The sequence below is a fragment of the Phodopus roborovskii genome, unplaced genomic scaffold, assembly GCF_943737965.1.
Source record: "Phodopus roborovskii unplaced genomic scaffold, PHOROB, whole genome shotgun sequence".
NCBI classification, from domain to species: domain Eukaryota; kingdom Metazoa; phylum Chordata; class Mammalia; order Rodentia; family Cricetidae; genus Phodopus; species Phodopus roborovskii.
The window spans coordinates 8,762,844-8,770,893 of record NW_026126434.1 but is presented as its reverse complement, the minus strand read 5'-3'; the positions used below and the strand labels follow the sequence as shown (position 1 = coordinate 8,770,893).

General features: G+C 49.0%; 1 pseudogene; it reads left to right on the top strand.

The window, feature by feature from the left end:
• The first annotated feature begins 238 nt into the window (after nucleotides 1–238).
• On the top strand, nucleotides 239–626 carry LOC127224030 (ubiquitin-like; annotated as a pseudogene).
• The last annotated feature ends 7,424 nt before the right edge of the window (nucleotides 627–8,050 follow it).

The window sequence follows — 8,050 nt, the reverse complement described above, 5'->3', positions numbered from 1 at the left end:
AACTGTCAGGACTGAGTTCTGCAGACCGTGGGTCCCATTGGACTCTATAGAATTTGTGGCCAGTTGAGCTGAGACTCTTCATGTAATTCCCTATAAACAGGGGTAGCTGGATTATGACTCCAAAGGGAGATGGTCTCCCTGGCTTTGGAACTTGATAAACCAGGTAGTGGGAAGAGAGCTCTAGAGAGGACTGGCATTTTCCAGTTCGGCCGACCTTTCTCTTCAACGAGCAGCAGACGCCAACATGTAGATCTTTGTGAAGACCCTGACAGGCAAGACCATCACTCTTGAAGTCGAGCCCAGTGACACCATCGAGAATGTCAAGGCCAAAGTTCAAGATAAAGAAGGCATCCCACCTGACCAGCAGAGGCTGATATTTGCTGGCAAGCTGCTGGAGGATGGTCTCACCCTATCAGTCTACAACATCCAGAAAGAGTCCACCTTACACCTGCTGCCCCACCTTCGTGGTGGCATCATTGAGCCAACCCTTCGTCAGCTTGCCCAGAAATACAACTGTGCCAAGATGATCTGCCCCAAGTGCTACTCAACGCCTGCACCCCTGTGCAGTTAACTGTCACAAGAAGTGTGGCCACACCAACAACCTGCACCCCAAGAAGGTCAAATAAAGCTGTGGCCATATCTGGCCTGTGACCCTCGGACCAAATAAAGTCCCCTTCCACTGACTGGAAAAAACAAATCAAAACACAAGCTTGAGAGCCCCGAATCCTGGAATTTCATGCACTGTGTGCTTTACCAACCATAGTAGACTTGATATTCTAGTGCATGAGGCTTGCGACTGTCTACCCCTCCACACTGTCTGGAATATTTCCTATTTAAAAATTGCGTTTGTGTCTGCATGTATGCCTGTGCACCATGTGTGTGCCGGGTGCCTGTGGAGGCCAAAGACTATGCTAGATTCCTGGAACTGGAGTTACAGGTGGCTATGAGCTGCCATGTGGATTCTGGGATCAGAACTCAGGTCCTCTGGAAGAACAGCTGGTGTTCTTAACCACTGATCCCGCCTCCATAATTCCTGCTTTTATAGCTAAGGAAACTGAGGCTCACAAAAATTTGTGTTTTCTGTTTTGATCACTTAGTGTCCTAGGCTTTGGAACCTCAGTCATCCTAGCTCCAGGGCCTCCATTGTTATTTCTTGCTTTGGGGTTTTTGAGACAGGAACTGGACTTAGCCTCCTGGGTACCTTCCTGGGATTACAGGTGTAAGCCATCACACCCAGCTTCACAGCACACAAAGCCATAGGATATATCAGTTTGTCTCACTGGGTCCCAACTTCTCCTGTCAATGAGCCAATAAGGCTACTTCTTCCTCAGCTTATTCTACAGAAAGATCCTGCCCAGAACACCATAGGACATTAATAAATGAGAGATTGCTTTTTCCCTTTGGTGGGGGGTTGTCCTACCCTTGAAAGTGGTGGAAGCCTTACCCCTGCAACCTCCAATCCATTTTGGATTGAGCTTCTTGGGTGGCAGCCTTGGAGTGCTGGGAACATGGATACAGGAGGGGCCATGAGTGGGGAAATCATTCGTTTCTTGTTTTGATCCCCTTTGGGGTAGTCTCAGGTAAAGCCTGACTCTAAAACATTCTCCAACATTCCTTGGGTCAGATCACAGTAAATCTCATCAGAGTCCACAGCCTGTAATGGCATGTGAATCATGCTTCCTAATTCAGCTAGTGCCTGGGTAACAGGCTGGCTCACTGTTTTCTGTTCTCCTCCCTGCCGCTCATAACAGTCCCTGGTAAAGCAATAAATTGGGAATAAGGGGCACCCTGCTATCCAAATTTCACTTGTTGGTTTTAAGGTCTCATGCTGGGTGTTAAGTTCAGAAAAATATCTGAAAGTCTCCCTTGCTCTCACCATATAAACATATATGGTGTATTTATAATACACACACACACACACACACACACACACACACACACACACACACATATATATATATATATATTAGTACATATAAATGTATTTATAAATACACCACCCTGCCATTAATGCTACTTCCTTGGGATAAAAAACAAACAAACAAAAAAACAAAAAACAACAAGGAAAAACATTGTCATCAAGAACCTCATTTCTCTAGCCCAATATTGCTTTTAGCAGGTGAGCCTCCATCCTTGCCAACTTCCCTCTTCTCAGGCAGTACTTACCTGGGCTTAGCCCGGGAGTTCCCTGTGGATGGAGTGCAGGGCTAATATTAGCTCTAAGAAGCAACCCTCCTACCTCCTGGTGCATGACACCTTAGAACTCATGAATGTGATCACTGGGAGGAGGCCTCCGGGGTGTCCCAAACCTAAACTCTTAGCAAGGCTCCTCAGAGGTGTCCCTGAAGTAATGTCCAAGTAAGGCACTAAAGAAAGCTAGCTGTCTTGGGGGAAGATCAGAGACCTGATGCTGAGCTGACCATGCATCAATGGCAAATTCCAGATCCTTTTTTCTGAAGGCCTGTTGGCTCCTGCATTTGATATTTGGGGTGTTCCTTATGTATTTTGCTATAAAATCAGATCCCCAAATTATTTGGTCTAGATTTGTAACCTAGATCACGTGGGAAATGGTCTGACCTCTCTGAAAAATCCATTGTCCTGAATAAGAGAGAGGTAACACCCAACAGAAAGGCCTGTGAGTATGGGGTTTTCTATGTGGTGTGTTATACAAGAGGCCTGGCCTTGGAGAAGGAGGGACAGTGCCTATGGGACAGAGACCCTAGTGGTCTAGAGCAGAAGTCTCGGGGCCTGGGAAGAGATGCTGGGTCCTGCCTGGGTCCAGCAGTAGCATTTGGCACAAGCTGATGCCTATGTGAGTGGTGAGAATGCATACTTTCTGTCCCTTTTGGAAAACAAGAAGTGTCAAGAATAAATGAATGTTCTCCTTACTACTTAGAGGGCCCTGGAGAGGGGTGGACAGGGGAGCTATCAGTGGTGGCTGAGGAGATGGGGTAAGGTCTGTGGGCTAAAGGAGTTCACTGTGCTGCAACAGATAGACCCTGACCCATGCAGATGTGGCCCCAGCACCAGGACAGAGCTAGTCTCCAAGGCTGGAGACAGGGATCTGAGGCAGGGATAGTCTAAATAGGAGATGGACTCCAGGCAGTCCTGGACCTGGGACTTTTCCTACTCCTAAAAACCAAAAGGCCCAAGTCAGGCCTAATGGCACACACCTTTAATCCCAGCACTCAGAAGACAGAGGCAGGCAGATCTCTGTGAATTCAAGACCAGCTTGGTCTATAGAGTGAGTTCCAAGACAGCCAGAGGTTCATAGTGAGACCGTCTCAAAAACAAACAAACAAAAACAAGAATACAGCTGTAGCAGTGTTCTCTTCCAAGCCTCGGTTTCTTCATCTGGCAATGAAATGCTTGAGGATTGGGGACCAAACTCAGAAGACACAGCAAAGGGTTCCTATAGCCAGAGCAGGTGAGTGGTGGCCAGCCCAGAAGACCACCAGAGTGCAGGCTCAAGCTCAGCCTGTGAGTCTCACTGTTGCAAGGACTTTGTTTTCCCAGAAGAGATTTTGGTGCCTTTGGGATGGTGTCCAAGGTCCTCTGGCCATCTCCGAGCCACTGCACTGTCAAGGTGTGCCACCCTGGTCCCTGTTTACAAACTTATTTGCGTGAGTGGATCCCCAGAGGGCCTCTATTGAGAAGGGAGCAGAGATTGCAGAAGAACTGGCCTCTGTGTAAGGGTTTAGTGACATCATCCTGCTATAAAACCCTTAGTCCATGTCACCATCATTACCACTTTTATTAGAATCTCCTTTTCTTTCTGACAGGGTCTCATGCAGCTCATACTGGTCTGGAACTTACATTATAGCCTAGGATGACCTTGAACTCTCTGACCTCCTGCCTCTGCCACCTAAGTGTTGGAAGTACAGGTGTGTGTTGCCATGCCAGGCTCATGCACTGCTGGGGATGGGACCCAGGGACTTCATGCGTGCTAGGCAAGCACTCTACCAGCTGAACTGCATTCTGAGCCTGAGAGCTGCTCTTTTGATGGCTGTTCCCACCAGTGCTGCCTGATAGGTGAGAACATACAGAGTAGAAGGTCAGGGCCATGCTCAGGCCCACACAGCAGTGCCCATGTCTCTGAGCCTTTAGCCTCACCCCAGAGATCCCCCACAAGCTTGTCACGTCTTCTTCTGACAAGCATGAAATTTATCCTCACCAAGGGCTTAGTAAATAATACTCATTGACACACAGGGAAAGTGAGGCAAGGGACAAGGCTTTCCTGGATGAGGCCTGTGTCCTGTGTAAACCTACCTATGCCTAGCACTTTCCACACACAGTACACTACCTATCCAGCTCTGTCTCCTTGCTAGCTGGGGAACAGGACCCCAACTCTGGGGACAGATAATCTGCTATGGAAGCAATGTCTGCAGCTCTAATGATGGAGAAGACCAAACTGGGTTTAAATCAAAATTAATTGCATGATCGCTTATCCACACCCTCTATCTTGCCCTCGCCAGCACCCTAGACGGGGAAGATGAAGCTTTAGTGCATCTTCTGGCCTACTGAACATGCATCCCCCACCCCAGGGGCTGTCTCGCCCAACCCCAGCCTCTAATCCCTTTAAACGTTTCAAAGAACACAGACAATAGTGAAGGGCTGTATGTACCCCTCCTGTGCCCACCTCCCCAGAGCGAATGAAAGCAGATTGGGGGACTCTCAGAGGCAGTGGTAGGAAGGTCACATCCCCAGGGACATGCTCTGTAGGAAGCAGGCAGGCTGGGGGTAGTGGACTGGGAGATGATAGGTCAACAGACCCAGAAATGCCAGCCTTGGCTGTGGGGAGAGGATGACTGAAGAACTGAAGATGGGTGCTTTCAGCGCAGGAGACTGAGTGAAAGAACAAATTCAGCATTTTGTTAAAAGGTATGGATGGAAACGGCCATGCTCCACTATGGTCGTGCATGTACAGCCTCCCCACGGAGTCTTGGCACCACTCACATAGCATTGCTTGAGCAGAAAACAGAATGGGTGGGCCCTCAACCCTTCCACAACACCCAGGAGGAAGATACAGCACTTTAGAGACTTAATGGACAGCCGGGTATGGTGGTGCACACCTTTACTCCCAGCAGTAGGGAGGGTGAGGCAGGTGGAGCTCTGTGAGTTCAAAGCTGGCCAGGTTTACATATTGAGTTCCAGGACAGCCAGGGATACACAGAGGAACCCTGTCTGGCAGGGGCTTTTGGTGAGGGTGGGGTGGAAAAAAAGAAAGAAAATAAGCTTTATGTAATTTCTGAAAGGCTAAGAAGAGTCACAATTATAGGCAGGATTTTTTCTTGTTCTACCATAGATTGAAACAAAATAAAGAAAACCTCCATTAAAAACTCAGCAGTAAAGCTGGGTGTGCAGAGAAGGCCTGCAAACCCAGTGCTGGGGAGGTGGATGCAGGAGGAGCAGGAGTTCAAGTCATCTACATAGGAAGTTGGTGGCCCTCCTGACTTACAAGAGACCCTATATCAACACAAGCAAAAAACGGTTAGGAGAAACCACCTTGCCTCGGAGACATGTCAGGACAATGGACAGCAGCATGCATCAGAAGCAGGCACAGTGTCAGCCAAGGGACCTTGACATGACTTCATATGACAAAGGAGGCTTTGTGATGTGGTTGAGATGGGATAGTTATCCTGGCCATCTGGGTGGGTCATAAACGCACTTAGGTGTATCTTCAAAATAGGGAGGGAAAGAGAGATTTGACATGGGTGGGAAAGGAGAAGGCCACTATGGGGCAGGGACTAGAGTGATGAAACCACAAGCTTGTCACCCAAATCTGTGAGTGGCAAGGGAAATATCTACCCCTGTGGTGTCTGAGGGAGAGTGGACCTGCTGACCCTGGTGTCTCAGCCCAGTGGTACCAATTGTGGAACTGTGAGAGGATAAAGCTCTGTTACTTTAGCGGTGTTTGAGCAAGCCAGCACAGGCATGCATGGGGAAATGATTGCTGGTTTGAGAACACGGAAGTCATTGAGAGCCTGCAGGATTAGATTTGAAGAATGAGGAAGGACTTGGGGCAGGCTGAGGTTTTTCTGATTGAAGGGAGTGGATGACAACTTCTCTTACTGACAAGGAAAATGGGCTTCATGGAGAAGAATTCAAAGCCCCATGCTGGCCCCCTTAGGCAGAGAGGAACATTCAGCATTGTTGCTGCCAAGAACAGTTCAGCCAGATAAAATTCAGTGCCAAGTGCCCCTGAAGGACCTTGTGAAAGCCACGGGGATGAGGCCTCCTGGTTAAGCATGGAATGGTAACTAAATAGGATGCCTCAGCCCCTATCCAAGTGTTCTGAGCCCGAGGCCTGCTGAGCGAGCACACACATGTTCAGTGATCCTTTCTTGAGCCAGCTCTAGCATGGATCCTGCCAGGGGTGTCCCCAGGCAGTCCAAAAATAGCAGCCAGTGCCAGGGTTTTGCACTGAATGCCAGGCCAGTTAACTTGATGCTAGGAATGCAGAAGTGTGTGCCAGAAGAGACTGTATCTGCCCAGGAGATTAACAGACAAGTGACAGGCGACATCAGGAGAGAAGTGGATGTGGAGTGGGTGGCTGCACACACCGAGGAGTCATACAGCATGGCGGGGAGCCAGAGGCTGTCTGCTGATAATGAGCACGCTCAATGGCAGGAGTGACAGCCACTGTCCATGCCCATTGGTGGCCTGTCAGCTCTAGAGCCCAGAACCAGGCTAGAGCTCTGCTTAGCCTATGTCTTTCCTCTCAGAGGAAGCTGGAATGTCAAGGCCCTCCCTGCCTCTGTTATCCCCATGTACTTGATGCTCTTGGAACAATGTTTGGGAGTTCTAGGAGGTCCAGAGGTCTCTGATATAGAGACTGTAAAGCCCCAGGGATGTGCATACTGGAACAGGCTCTTGGGTATTCATTTCCGGTTTCTATTGTCCCCTCCATCTGACACATCTGGATGAGGCCTTCTCCCTTGCTCTCATCTGCTTTCTGGAACTATGAAGGAGAGAGTGGGAAAGGGGGACTGGAAGACTACTATGAGACCACTGGAGGTGTGTCTCTGAGCCAGAAGCCTAGGAGGCCAGTGCGTGCCAAGAACAGGGCAAAGAGAGACCAGGGTAATACACTGCCCGCCCTCTTTTCCTCTGCGTGGAGGTAGCCAGCCAGTTCTCTTTGCTCTTGATTAGCTGGGAACACTAAATCACAGGGAAGGGAAGTCACCCACTGAAGAGGGCTTTTTGCCCCTCTGGTCCAGCGTTCTTCCCTGTATATGCTGCTGCTCAGGAGAAACCATCCCCTCCCCTCTTCTTCCTCTCATCCCCCTTACCTTCCTCTCCCCTTCCCATATGTGTTGCCTAGTTTTTGTTCAGAAATTATTATTTTTTTTAACCCTGACCACAATTTCTCCTCCCTCTTCTCTTCCCAGTTCCCCCATCTCCCCTCTGTCCCCCTCTCCAAGTACTCCAACTCTGTTTCTCTCCAGAAAAGAGAAGGCCCATGGATATTAACCAAACATGGCATATAAGCTGCAGTAAGACTAGGCACCTCCCCTTGTATTAAGGCTGGGCAAAGTAACCCAGTATGAGGAAAAGGGTCCCAAGAGCAGGCAAAAGAGTCAGAGATGTCCCCTGCTCCCCCTGTTAGGGTCCCATAAGAAGACCCAGCTACACAACTGTAACATATATGCATGGGGTCTAGGTCAGTCCCATGCAGGCTCCCTGGTTGCCATTTCAGTCTCTGTGAACTCCTATGGACCCAGGTTAGTTGATTCTGTGGGTCATTTTCTTGAGATGTCCTTGACTCCTCTAAGTCCAAAAATCCTTCCTCCAGATCTTCCACAGGATTTCTCCCTGTGCTGGCTAGAAATATGTCAACTTGACACAAACTAGGGGCATCTGAGAGGAGAGACCCTCAATTGAGAAAACACCTCCAGAAGATAGAACTGCAGGCAAGTCTGTAGGGCATTTTCTTAATTCATGGTTAATTGTGGAGGATCCAGTTCATTGTGAGTGGTGTCATCCTTGGGCAGATGGTCCTGGGTTCTATAAGAAAGCAGGGTGAGCAAGCCAGTAAACAGCCTCTGTC